At 33.5% G+C, this 15,484-nt stretch overlaps 1 long non-coding RNA gene across 1 annotated transcript in view; it reads right to left on the bottom strand.

Moving 5' to 3' along the window:
• LOC145256494 (uncharacterized) overlaps positions 1-15,484 on the bottom strand; it is a 75,386-nt gene that overhangs the window by 39,824 nt on the left and 20,078 nt on the right. The window contains exon 2 of the long non-coding RNA XR_013864000.1: positions 14,990-15,052. This is a non-coding gene — a long non-coding RNA (uncharacterized LOC145256494). The remainder of the gene's footprint in view (positions 1-14,989; positions 15,053-15,484) is intronic.

The following is a 15,484-nucleotide window of genomic DNA, read 5'->3' as shown; positions in this document are numbered from 1 at the left end:
ATTTTTGGATTTTGGAGAGTGACTTGTATTTTCAGTTACTGGTGCTTCCTTTTTTGGAGGCTCTATGTGAAAAATGTCATACAGTACTTCCATCGGTACTTCATTGTTTTTAACTATTTCAATATATCGGGGTCTGAGTTGGTTTATATGTTTTTTGTGGGAAAATGTCTGACCTTTTATAATGTAGACCATTCTTCCAATTCTTTTTGAGATTATGCCTTCTTCCCAAAAACTCTTCCCTGCCCGATAATTGTTGGAAAAAACTTTATCCCCGTCCTTGTATATCTTGTATCGTCCATTATCTTTTACACTTTTTTTTACTTTTTTACTCGGAATTAACCGGTCGAACACAGAGCGCACTTTTCTGGCAAACATTATTTCCGCTGGGGATAAATTTGCATTTGTATTCGGATTAGGCGTTATCCTGTATACTGCTAAAAACTTCTGAAGACTTTTTTCTTCCGTGTCGATGTTATCGTTCTTTTTTAACGCTCGTTTAAAAGTATCGACAAATCTTTCAGCTTGTCCGTTAGATCGAGGGCTATAAGTTGGTGTTGTGACATGCTCTATGGCCATTGACTCACAGTAGATCTTAAATTCTTGACCTTTGAACATGGTGCCATTATCACTAACAATTGTTTTTGGTACGCCAAAACGCCCAAATACCTCGTCCAACGCCTTTATTGTGTTTGCCGCTGTAGGATGTTTGAATTTAAAAATTTCTGGCCATTTCGACATGCTATCTACTATTACCAGGTAATAATATCCTTTTAGAGGTCCTGCGTAATCTATATGGATCCGCGTCCATGGTATATCTGTTTTAGGCCAAGGTTGCGTCTTAATGGGCGGCGCTTTTGCTGCTAGTTGGCAACCCTTACATAATTTTATCATTTTTTCTATGTCCTGATCCATCCCAGGCCAGTACGTATATGCTCTCATTAGTGCTTTCATTCTGGAGATTCCAGGATGTCCCATGTGGAATTCTTTTAAAATTCTCTTCTGTAATACTTGAGGTATTACCACTCTATCTGCGTACATTAGAGTTTCATCGCACTTTGAAAATGGAAAAACGGTTAATCCTTTCCTCTTTTCTTTTTGTCCCACTTGTTTTTTTATCTTGTTAATGTATTCATCTGTTCTTGCTGCTTTCTTTATTTCCTCAAGTGTTACTGGAAGTTCCCTAACAGTATTTATTAATATATCTGTTAGTTCATTTTCTTCTTTTAGTGCAGCTATAACAGTTTCTTCAAGTAATTCAGTTTTATTTGGGATCAACCTGGACAAACCATCTGCATGTGCAATTTTGCTGGATGCTAGGTGTTTCATTTTAAAATTGTAGTTTAACAGAATCATGCTCCATCTTTGTAACCTATTAGCTGTATGAATAGGAACTCCTTTTTTGGGACCAAAAATAGATAACAAAGGTTTGTGGTCCGTTTCCAATATAAAAAAAATCTTCCATGGATAAACCTATGAAATTTCCTCATGGCGTATACAATTGCCAGACCTTCTTTTTCTATCTGACTATAATTTTTTTCTGCGGGTAGCAAAACCCTTGAGGCATGAATAATTGGTTTAGTCGATCCATCTTTGAGTCTGTGTAGTAGCACAGCACCTAAACCGTATTCGCTCGCATCTGCTGCTACAATTAATTCTTTTTTCGGATCGTAGTGAGCTAGTGCTAAATCCGATAACAGACATTTTTTAATCTTTAGGAATGCTTCATCACATTCTTTTGTCCAGAGCCATTTTTTATTCTTTTTCAATAATTCGTTTAAAGGTGCTCTTAGTTCATGCATCTTTGGGATATAAGAATTATAATAATTTGCTAGTCCCAAAAATGACTGTAGCTGCACTATTTTCTGGTCTAGGCATGTTTTTGATTGCTTCAGTCCTATTAGGATTAGGTTTTCTACCATTTCGATCAATCACTTGTCCCAAATATTCAATTTTGTCCATCTCAAAATTACATTTTTCGAGGGCCACTTTCAACCCATAGTTTGATATTCTCTCGAATACTTTGCCAATGTGGATTTTATGCTCTTCCACATTTTTACTTCTTATAAGGATGTCATCTAGATAAGCCATAGCAAAATCCAAACCTGCTAGCATTGTATCCATAATTTGCTGGAACAAATTTGGGGCTACTTTTAAACCAAAAGGCAAACGTTTTAGTGAAAATAGTCCTTTATGGGTATTTAATGTCAGGTACTTAGCACAATCTTCCTGGACTTTTACTTGCCAATACGCTTCAGACAAATCAATTTTTGTAAAAAATTTTCCTCTGCTTAACTTCGAAAAAATTTCCTCTGGGGTAGGAAGCGGGTAGTTATGCTCCTTGAGACAATCATTTAGACCTGTCGAAAAGTCCGCGCATACCCTGATTTTATTATTTTTCTTCTTAACGTAAACCGTGGGTGAAGCCCATTCAGAGTAATCCACTTTTTCTATTACTCCAATATCTTGAAGTCTCTTTAATTCTTTCTCTATAGTTTCTAATGCTGAATATGGAACCTTTCTTTTGGGTTTGAAAACTGGTTTAGCTTCGTCCTTTAGTTCAAATTTCACCTCCGTTTTCGTGCAGCAACCCAAACCTTCAGAGAATACCTCTTTAAAGTCTTTTTTTAATTCGTCAATAAACTTTCCTGGTAGTTTAGACTTTTCTAAACCCGCCAGACTTACTTTATTGCAAAATGAGCTTATGGGTTTTCCCCATAAATTAAAAAGAATCATTAAGTCTATACCGAACAAATTAGAATTTTTCCCCGGTACGACATATAACTTGGTTTTCACAGCATTCTCCTTTAGAGACACATTGATAAAAAATTCACCCTTAAATTTTAGTTTATTTCCAGACACACTTCTGGCAATTTTTTTTGTATTTTGTAACTTTGGAAACCCAATTTTCTTCCAAGTTACTTCGTCAATTATACTTATGTCGTTTCCCGTATCTAGAAGACAGTTCACATTACAGCCATTAATTTTAATTTTAATATATTTTCTTTTATCACACATAGACTCATTTTTAGAACCAATGGTCTTTATTTCTGCTTTTCGGTATTTTCCTTTCCTGCATACCGTTGATTTATGGCCTTTTTTTATTACATTTGTTACATATTTTGTATTTAAAGTAACAATCTTTAGTGAAGTGGTTTTTTCCCCCACATCTTACAGGATTTTTCGTGTGCACATTTCATCACCCTTTCCATTTTTTTTTCTTCAAAATTTTTTCCTTCGATGCTTGTATTGTCCTGCTTCAAATTTAACAGTTTCTGGCACTCTTCCGTAACTTTTTGTAACGTTATTTCTGTGTCTTGGTTCATAATGGATAATATCCTTGAACGAATATCCTTATCTTTAGAGGCTGTTAAACCTTGCACAAAGATTAGACTTTTAAACATATCCTCTTTGAGGTCTTTTAATTTAAAGGATTCACAATGAGCATTCACTTTCCCTGCATAAGTAATAAAATCTTCGTCCTCCTGCTTCGTGATATTTAAACATTTATAACGTGTATAGAATAGACTATCTCGTTCACTGAAAATGTTTGACAATATTTTTATTGTTTCACTAAAAGAAATCTCTTCAGGTTTCTTTGGCAGGATAAAATTCGTATACTTTGTATTTTCCTGAGATCCAAGTTTTTGAAGAAGAGGGATAATCTTCTCTTCGTCTGTCCAAGACTGACATCTCTTAGCAAAAATATTTTCGTATCTCCGAAAATATGCCGGAAAAGTTAACCCATTTGTCGGCTCGTATACAAATTCGGATAAAGAATTTGCTATTCCTTCAGGAGTGAAACGACAGTCTTTCTGCTGCGTTAAAATACTCTGTAGTATTTCGCTTTGCTTCAACTGCTGCTTCTGAAGTAATTCCATTTGTTTTTGTTGAGCAAACAATGCCGATTGCATAGTTCTAGTGAATTCCGCTAATTGCTCCATGTTAAAAAAAAATTTTTTTTTTTTTTCACAAAACCACACAATTAAACAAAAGATTAACTCATATGTCCTATAAATTCAATGAATTAAAAGCACAATGTCCTTCTGAAGAGAAGAAAAAAAAAACACTTCCAGCCGAATAAAACTTGAAATGGACACTCCTTTTTTTTTAATATTCTTTTCAAAAAAAATGTTCGTTTCAAAATGTCAATTTCTTTTTTGTTTAGGAACGTAACCGACTGAAACACTTACTTTTTAAATGTTGGCTCTGTCGAAGTTTTTCTTTTTTCTTTTTCCTTCTTTGGATTTCTTTTGTTTTATGCTCGTTAATCTTCTTGTGTGCTTATTCCTTCGCTTTGTTTTTTAGTGAGTTTCGTTCGAATTCTTCGTCGCCAGTTGTTATATCGTAGATTATTATGAATAACAAGTCATTACTGGGGTTGTACAGAAAGGGTTTATTTAGGTAAAAAGGTACACACATTTCTAAGCGTTCATTGACAGCTTAGTCCTAAATTCTGTCTCCCACGTGAGGAGAGTTTGCTTGTCTTTTTATAGACGTAACAGTCCATTCATTTGAGGGGTGTTGGATCAGTCCATTATATCAGAAAGTCAAAGGGACAGAAACGTACCGTACGAAATTTCTTTAAAAAAAAAACGACTAAAGACTATACAAATGAATTGCATACAACAAATCAATGACGACACAAAATAGAATAACGCATATAATTCGAAAAGACGTCAAGAAATAGCGAGGCAACTTTTAAAAAGTGAACGGAAAATAAAAGCGCCACAAATAGAGTTGCATAAAGAAGTTTTCCTTAAACGCAAACGCTGATTTCCAACTGACCACAACATGGTTGTCTTCAAGTCCAACATAAACAAGTTCTTGATGAGCTGTCCCCTTAAGTAATCTAATTTACCAAATGTTCACTACTAACGATTACTACGATGGTGCCTACCACGGCTGAAGAGAGTTCCATCTACCCTCGAGAGAAGGATAGACCGCGCCAGTTTCTCAACCTGGTATTTTACCTCGCCGTAGATACAGCGCCTCGCCTTCCCAAATAGTCACCCATCTGGTACTGGACAGGCTCAACTTCGGTGATCTGGCGAGAACCGGTGTGTCAACGTGATTGTGCCGTAGCTTGCTTGGATGGGTTTATTTGTTAGTATATCCATCCCCCATTGAATTTTGTGGTTTTCGTTTTCAAGTATTGTTGCTGGTTTGCGTTTGTACCATTTGTCAGCGTGCTTTGAATATTTTGAGCGAAAAACATGATAAAAACCCAATCATCTTCATTTCTGCGTAAAAATAAAAAATAAACATAAAGCAAAAACCGTGAGCAGATTTGAACGACCGATAGGTGACAAACATTAGACGGGGACAACTTCAAAGGACAACGTTGTCTCAGTCGGTTCTTTCTATTTCATTCCTCTAATAGCGGATCCCCAAGCCTTGGAGTTAACCATAAACTTGTGAAAATTCATCACATTATCCATCAAGAGACATTTTGTGCAAAATCCTTGAAGTTTAAAAACGTTATGAATGTTGTCGTAAAAAACTGGGAATCTGATTCAATCTCATGGATTGAATCATCGACAATTCAAATATTTTTTTTAAACTCATGCAGAATATGGTGACCTTGCATGCGCCTGTATTTTAAGCTGTTTAAGCTGATCGATGTCAACACGAGTACTTGCCTCATATAAAGATGTGAGGATATTTCTCAAAAGTAAACATAAGTATAGTTCACATTTTCGAGATCTTGATTGGCTCACAACATTTGCATTCATTGTGTATATAGCGACTTATTTGAATCATTTAAATTTATTACATCAAGGTAAAACTCAGCTTATCAATGAGATGTATAACCATATTGTTGCCTTTGAAAGAAAAAAAACTTGCGTTGTGGAACCATCAGCTTGGGGAAGAAAAGTTTTGATAATCTCCCATCATTCCAAACAAGGAAAATACATTTGTGAATGCAATCCAGCATTTGCGGAATTAATTTCTATCAGGTTTCGCTGACTTTCGTCTACATAAAAATGCTTTCAAATTGTTTGCAACATCATTTGATGCGGAGCTGGAGACAATATCGGAATGTTTTCAAATGAAACTGATAGAAATGCAATGTGACGATCTATTTAAAATCAACATTTAATTCCAAAGATATTTCATGAATTGTTTTTTACGCAAAATCTATCCGAAATAGTTGTTCATGGTAAAAATTATTTTTAAAAACTGATAATCCTTAGAATAATTTAAGACTATCGTAAATAATGCAGTGATTGCAAAAGATTAATTAATTTACAAGCATAGAAGTTTTCTTGAGAACTTGGGACTATTTTTTTTCTTCCATATAGTTTGAAAAGTTGAATAACTTCCAAGACTTTGTATAAAGAGATATGGACACATTTTTGAAAACGTTGTTTCCAGATAATAATTATCATACAAAAACAATATTTTAAAACATCCGTCCATACCTCTCTTTATCTACCCTACTTTGGGGTAATTGTGCCAAATCTGGGGATAACTGCGCCAACTAAAAAAAAGTGCTCTTTATATGCGTGGTTGCCAAAAGAGCATTTTTAGCTAGTTGGCGCAATTACCCCGGACTCAAATACGAGATATATTAATATGATAGCGTATGTGTTATTTTGTGTGTCACGCTTACGCCTTTTTCCTTCCGAGTGACTCTTTTAATTGTTATGACTTTCCATTTCTTGTAATAGATAATTTTACCAAGAATTCTTCATAAGTTTTGGTTTCGATTCAAGCTGATGTACCAAAGTCATATCGATATTTTTTTTATTTTTGAAATTACAACTTTATAATACATAAGAATCATTAGAAAATTGGGTCTATAATATATATGAAATCTGCATAAATTAAAGCATCATATTTAAGCGTAGTTTACGTCCGCGTTACGCCGGGCGTCCTTACTTTTGCAGTTTTAAGAAAAGAGATACTATAATATCAGAGCGTCTCCATTTACTATGAACATCTACAGAATGCCAACATCAATATATTACATATGAAAGTGTCCGCTGTGAAATTTCCATAGGTCCCGCTAGTTCAAAATAAGTGCTTAACCACGCTGACACTTTTCACCTGTCTGAAGTACTTTCTGTTCAGAAGAGTTGGATTTGACTAATTTTAAATTGACCTTATGCCTATGCTGTAGTAGGAGCCAATAAATAACTATGGCTAAAATAAAACATTAATTCAAGTAAATAGATTTGTAGTGACGTTCAGAAAATCAAATGCTTATCCTGCAATATTCAAACAAATAGCGTTTAAAATGGCTCTGAACAGATTTTTCCAGTAAAATCGTTGAATAAAGAAAACGTTTATATTTTAACCCAATAAAACTGTTTCCCGCTAACGTGTGGAATTCGACAAGACTATAAAAAAAAGTGCCAAAGTCGCGAAAATATTCAGTAGGTAATCAACCCTGATCTCAACGACTCACTCGGCATTTTGCCGCCACTCTGGCTCACCTTCAACTGTCACTCTTAAAAAAATTTTCCAGTTCTTCCATCCTCTTTTTAGCCACTTCTTAAAATTCACGTTTCTGATTGTCATACAACTTTACACGCGTACTGTCACACACATACGTCCAAGTATAACGAAGCACACAGACGTCTTGCTATAAACAGCCTCACTTACCCATTTACTCTCACCCCGCATTCAAAATCATAAACAAACTTTGCCATCACAATGAATTCAACACTGAACATTTTCTTACTTGCTTCTAAGATTGTATATTTCTCCATTTTTCTTTTCTTTTTTTTTTTACAAAGGGGTTGCCACATATCAAGACCCGGGGGCCACTCCGGCACAAGGGTTAACGTGTGTATTGGAGTCATTGTGACAGTTGTGTAATGATCGTTTGTGGTAGACATTTGGTATAATTAGATTATCTACGAGGACGGTTCAATAAGAATAACCAACTCCTCCACGATAGGTATTCTTCAATTCTCCTAACAGAATGGTTTTACACCGTTTTTATGTCCCCTTTGCAGAATTTAACGTCAAGATACAATGATACAAAACCTTATGTCTAAAATCTTTATTCTGATTTTGATAAAAATTCATAACATGATTTTGGTTGAAGAAAATGTCTCAAATTTAAAGTTTAAAAGTCTTACGGAGAAATTGAAATTCAAGGAATTTGCAGATCAAATTCAATGCAAATCTGATATAGTTGAATGTTTAAATGGAATATTTGAATGTTTAAATGGAATATTTGAATGTTTAAATGGAATGTTTGTTACCATATTATATCATTTTAATAACTCTTTAAAATACTCCAAAAAGGATTAACATCTGGATAATATATATTTATTAATGTCTAATATCGATTGTTGAAATGTAACAAAAATCGGAGATATCTCAAATTTCACTATGGGCTTCCACACCCTTTTTATACCATTTGTATAAAACTAAATTAAACTAAATATATCCAACATTAGCCACCCGTAGGCATAGCAAGCGTGTTCCAGCATTCAGGTACAAATCACTTTAGGAGTGAAATCTGTACATACAAACATACAAACATTTACACTTACCTAACTTTATAAATAGATAGATTCTGTATGTTTGAATTTATATGAATCTTTTGTTTAATTAATATCTGCTTTTCGCATTTCCTTCTCTTCTTTTGTTATTTAAAGTAACATTGAAGACGAGTTATTTTCTACAAGGCTTTACATTCGAACATTTTCCTCAGTTGCAAACCTCACATTTAATCACTCTTTCATAAATTCTGAAGTAAATAAAGTTAAAGGGAGAGGCCATGCTGAGTTTTCTGCTATAACTTTTAAAAGAATCATTTCTCTTAGAGTACTTAGAAAAATTAATTGTAAAAAGTGATATTCTCCTGAAGGCTGAAGGTTCAATCCTCAGTGTGGGCGACGGAAAAATACAATTTCGAATTACTTAGGACCTCTATCCAGTCATGGCTGACGGAACAAGAGCACGCTACCCCCGTGAAGTAAATAAAGGGTTCCGCTTGAAATTCTGTCCAAATTTCGACAAGATACACATGAAGGTCGGAAGTTACATCGACCAAAACGTTGTGAAAATTACGCTTAAGATGAGAATAGTAGTCCGATGAATTCAAATAATACGAATAACCAATCCTTATCTAAAAAAAAAATCATAAACGTTATGTTGTATATGTGTAAACGAGCCTTTTTGTGTGAGGATTGACATACTATTACTGATCTAATCTCTCTTTGTAGACTATTACACGCTATGATTGGTCTTTGGTATATACCAATCATATTTATCTTAATGTATTTGATCTGTTACATTTTTTAATCTGCAAAAAGAAGTGCAACCATTCGCAGGATGCCGACCGAATCTCCCTTGTTGGTTATCAAAGGATCTTTCTTTTTGGGCTCTATGATTTTTATATTTGTTTAGTGTTATTTTTCGCCATTTTTTTGTATATGGCAACACCACGCCCAGGCTCTAATAGTATTATTCCATCCCATATATAGAAATAACGATGCACTCTCATACACACATTATGCATGTTAGATATTTACAATGAAGAATGTTGATCAGCATTTGTTTCGATGGACTCTAACTAGGAAAGAGAGAGAGAGAGAGAGAGAGAGAGAGAGAGAGAGAGAGATCAGAATGCAACGGCTACAGTCACGTTGACACACCTGTTTCCGTTATCACCGAAGTTAAGCGGCACCGAACCTGGCCAGTACTAAATGGGTGATGTATGCAGGAAGGCTCATCCAAGTATTGTAAAAAGTCATCCTGGACTAGACTCAAACAAAACCAGTTGAGGAGTTATGCGACTCAACTCTTGCTCCACAATAGGCTCCTCGCGCGACTTTTGCAGGAGGTATCCATTGCCTCCGGAGGCTGAATGGAGGCCTCTCTATAATATATCACTGATCGCGCTGAACAATTTGTATAAATCTTCGGTCAACTAAACAGATCTCTGCAGTTAAAAAATGCCAAACTATCCACTAAATCATGGCTAAAATAGATGATCTAGTCTTATTTTACATTTTGGCGTGGGGATTAATCCTTGCAAGCCCTTGAAACAATAATTAATAATAATAATAAAAATAGATCATTCTTATTAAATAAAAAATAGCTCATTCTTATTTCATTTTAACTATTTATCTCCTGCAGTTTGGGTGTTTCATATGTTTTACAAAAATAAAATCAAATGTATTTGAAGCACCCTAGAATGGGGAACGACCAAAGGGACACATTTTGTCTTAGCACCGCTGTTTCTTTCTTTCAGTGTCCTCATGAATAAAACAATACAGTGTATATGTACATTTATAGTATTTTTTTTGTCTACTTTTTTTTAATTTTAAACAGAAGGGTCTGCATTTATCCATATAGAACATAATCGTTAGTATGCATAATAAGGTGAAGGTGTTAACAAAAAGGTTTACTTATGCATACAAAAAATTTAGTTTTATTTACAAATACGTTTTCTTATACATACATTAGAAATTTAAAAAAGAACAGTTTTAGTTACAAAAAGTTTTGTTTTGTAAACTTCGAACGTTTTAATATTTTAAATGTTCATTTATCGTCGTTAAATTTAATGCTTAGATAGGTTTGAATATTTGAATATATATATAAATGACAAAAGTCTATATTCCAAATTTCAAGATGTTGAACTTCTTACAATTTATTCCTTTAAGTACGTTGACATGAACAATTCTTGACAGCACTTATCATTTATTTGCTATATGCTCTGTAATTACATCGAGCTTCATAAATGAAAGGCTTGGTATAAATAAAAAGTGAAATATAATTGAAAAAACATATTTACACACACACATATATATATATATGTGTGTTTGTAGATATATATTTCGTTCCTAATGTACTTATCGCTAGACGTCACATTTCTAATCTGTTATCTATCACCTCCTCTTCTGTTCTGAAGAAAAGCATTAGACTATGAAATACCTAGGTATAAAGAGCATACGTATCCGTGCCCTAATGATATAATCCTCCTATTGAATGAACGATTAAATTTATATGTACTATCTTTATATTGTCGTTGTTTCCCTTACATATATGTGTGTGTGTGTGTGTACTTATATATATATATATATATATATATATATATATTATTCTTAAAATGTAATTATCCACTGACACATGTTTCGTCGTTTCTGATGAGTCGTAGACGACGAAACACGTGTCAGTGGATAATTACATTTTAAAAATAATATATATATACAGCTCCCCATGTGGGGGTACCAAATTGGTTAAAAGGGAAAATTATTCCCAACTCGCATTTAGGTAAAAAATGTACTTTCGTAAATGATTGAATTCATTCAAAACATATCGCTAAAACCAAAACAAAACAACATCTACATCCATAAGGAAAACAACGACAATATGTGTGTGTGTGTGTGTGTGTGTGTGTGTGTGTGTGTGTGTGTGTGTGTGTGTGTAATTTATTTGCTCTGTCTTGTACAATGGGGTGTTCGTTCGCTCCTGACCTCCATAGAATGGAAATATGTCACAAAGTTTAACAAGGTTTTTTAATATAGATCCACAGAATATTATGATAAGTGTTTCAGTGTGAACAGGTATGGTATAATAAATTATGGGGTGTATCTATTTTATCTTTACTTTCATCATATTTTGCTTTGGTTTTGATACCCCCAAATTCGAAGCTATCTCTTTACCATTCAACTCAAATTTATAACCCTTTTTTCATAACCTATCATACTTTCATAAATCAGAGTCCATTTTCTGTAGGCTGTTTTTGAACCCAGTCAACGACGGGTACTTTTGATAGTATATATATATATATATATATATATATATATATATATATATATATATATATATATATATATATATACATATATATAATACATACATATATATATATATATACATATATATATACATATATATATATATATACATATATATATACATATATATATACATATATATATACATATATATATACATATATATACATACATATATATATATATATATACATACATATACATACATATATATATACATATATATACATACATACATATATATATACATATATATATACATACATATATATATACATATATATACATACACATATATATACATATATATACATACACATATATATACATATATATACATACACATATATATACATATATATACATACACATATATATACATATATATACATACACATATATATACATATATATTACATACACATATATATACATACACATATATATACATATATATACATACACATATATATACATATATATACATACACATATATATACATATATATACATACACATATATATACATATATATACATACACATATATATATATATATATATATATATATATATATATATATATATATATATATATATAGCTTAGTGCGTTAGAAGAAAAGAGTCAGCTCAATTCTATAAGAGGAGGCTTATCTAGACAATATAAAGCTCAACAAGTATCCTTGGAGAACAAATAGGAAACGAAAATGAAGTCACAAAAACTATATATTGGTAAATATAGATTGGTTCATTTATTCAATAAGGGAATACAGACAATTAGTTGGGGGATAGAAGGGACTTTATGCCAAGGCATTTCGAAGCCTAATGCTTCTCATCAGAAGAGTATAGAAGATGCTAGGTAACATAGTGGGGATGCGGCGTCTAGCGTGGGATTCAATAGGAAATAGATATAAATAAAGGAGGCGCATATAATATAGAGTGTAATGTAGAAAGGTGTATAGGGTCTTTATCATAGTCCTTAAATGTATGTAGCGTATATTTTGTAATTCTATTTTATCGGGGTGTAAGGTCTATTATCTATGAAGGGGCATTTTTTGACAGATGCAACCGAGACGAAAACAGCACTATGACGTGGGTTATAATTTTGGGAGGGTTATTATGGTTATGATTTAAGGCAAAAGGGGCGAATGGGTGTGTCCTAAGCAGTGTTGAACAACAGGGATTACAAGGGGCGTCCTGTTCCAGGGTTTTAATTTAGAGTGGCGAGGAAGGGTTCGGAAGTGGGTTAAAGGAGCAAGTTATGGAGTTGGTCTGGGTGGGTAATTGTAAGCCTATAATAATAGATTTCAAATGCCAATATATATTATATAATGTGTAGCAATAATTCTAGGTTTTCTTTGTTATTAGATATACAGGGAGGGGTTTGGGTATAAGGCAGAGGGAAAAAGATAGGGTAGCAAAGTCTTTGGAGGTGTATAAAAGGACAAAAAGGAATTTTGGATGTGGATGATTGGCGTGGATGGGTAATAGAGGGAAATGTACTATTAATAATAATAATAATAATAATAATAATAATAATAATAATAAGGTAAATAAAATTCAGGGATAGAGATAAAGGTAACGTCAAAATAACACATGAAATAAAATTAAGGGGTAAAGGATGAAGAGTGGAGTAAAGAGAGAGAAATATATATATATGTGTGTGTGTGTGTGTGTGTGTGTGTGTGTGTGTGTGTGTGTGTGTGTGTGATTGACTGTCCCGTCGATTTTGACGTATGAGTTTCCGCTACAACAATCAAGTTGTTCGGAAATCCACACATATAATTTGTTTATAGTGGTGAAGGTTTGTGTAGAAGCATCCACACTTTTTGGTATTAGTGCTAACCTTTATCGGTGCAGACGACTGTCATGGGACAGAGTACACAGTAAACCGCAATCGGGTCCTGGATATGACCTAAAACTATATCCGATGGTGAGGCCCCACCTTGCGGAGCTTGGGGAGTGTGGAGCCACCCTTTAATTGCCATTGCTCCCAGGTCCACTCTGACCCGGAGTGGTAGTACCTGTTAGGGTCCCAACTATGGGTTAAATAGAATCTGACTAAAAAAAAATATACTCCATTAAAAATCGTTCCTCAAAATAACTAGATTCGGCATTAACCTGAAAAAGGTTGATATGCCGTAAACCAAAACAACCAACCAACCAAACCGCAATCGGTGTTCAGATAGAATGTCTCCGTTGTTGTTGCTGTTGTTGTTTATTTTGGTGCGCTTCAAATTTATTTGATCCGAAAAGCAAAATGTTAAATTTCATTAAGCAGATTATGATATTGTCGTTTCTAATCACGATGAGGTCACCATACAAACGTGTTATTGAACACGTTGATCCTAACGTTGCTATGTATCTTGACGTAGAAGATTTTTTATTTATTTTTTCATGAAATGTAATCTCTTAGAAATCTATTTATTTATAAGGTTATTTACAACAGAAATTTTTATGTGGTTTATTCAATAGAAAATTTGGTGAGTAAACATTACATAGATAGGTGCACTTTAACAAATGACAGACAAGGATAAACGGGATATGGGGGGTAGCATGCATAACGAGGGGCAATTCTTCTCCACAGATAAAAACAAAGAACGAGGTTTTCCGATAATCTATCTTATAAAGAGAAAAGTCTGTGTATATATGTGCTCAGCGAAAAGTTAAAAAAAAACTACAATGCAAAAACCCACAAAGTTGGTATATTCTTGATCAGCGTTGTCCTGGACGAATAGAATTTTTAATTTAGAAAAAGACCTATTCATTTTTTTCTGGACAAACTAGGCTGGTTTCGTCAGGGAGGATCATTTTTTCAGTGTTTTTTTTTTTCTTTGTGCTAATTTGGAAAGTAAATGCAGACTAATTTCGCGAGGAATTTATTACATAAAGAAAACTTATGTGCATGTGTGTATGCCCAGCTGTAGAGGAATAGGCTTGGCGAAAGGGGGGGGAAGTGGTTGAGGAGAGAACTGGGATACAGGATATGTGAAAGAGAAAAAGACAGAGAGACGGATAGAGAGAAGTAGAGGAAAACATTTTAATAGAAATATGTTACACTTTTGCCCCGGGCAACGTCGATTAACCCTGATTGTTTATTATTGGCAGCTTTCTGAATATTTGTATGTTTGTATATCCAGCTAAAAGTAATATATATATATATATATATATATATATATATATATATATATATATATATATATATATATATATATGCTAACTTACCCGTGCCCCGGTGTTTCCCAGGAAATCAGATGGAGTGCCAAAATTGCAATGCTGAAGCCAGACCTATAATAAATAATAAAATGATGTTCTCAATATTGATACGAAGATCAATAATAACAAATATGACTACTAATTACTATTAATAGTAATAATATTATTAATGATAGTAATAATAAAGTAAGAATAATGTTACTGATAATAGTAATATTGAGAAAAATACAATACAAAAAATAGTGATACTACTGATAGTAATAGCACTAAGAAGAAGAAGAAGAAGAAGAAGAAGAAGAAGAAGAAGAAGAAGAAAGAAGAATTAATACCTGAATACCTTTAACTTCCATGGCAAATGCTCGTCTGAGCTCCAATCCCTGGTCCCCCCCTCGCCAATCTTTCACGAAAAACACCCGTCTATCTGAAACCACCGTCGAAAATTTTCCCCACTCTTTATCTGTGGCAAAACCAAAACCTAGATTCGATGAGCAAAGCTTCTTTCTT

Source organism: Euprymna scolopes, chromosome 1 (assembly GCF_053919585.1).
Source record: "Euprymna scolopes isolate OS-2025 chromosome 1, ASM5391958v1, whole genome shotgun sequence".
Lineage (NCBI taxonomy): Eukaryota > Metazoa > Mollusca > Cephalopoda > Sepiida > Sepiolidae > Euprymna > Euprymna scolopes.
Note: the sequence above shows the minus strand (reverse complement) of the source record. Positions and strands in the feature narration are given on the sequence as shown.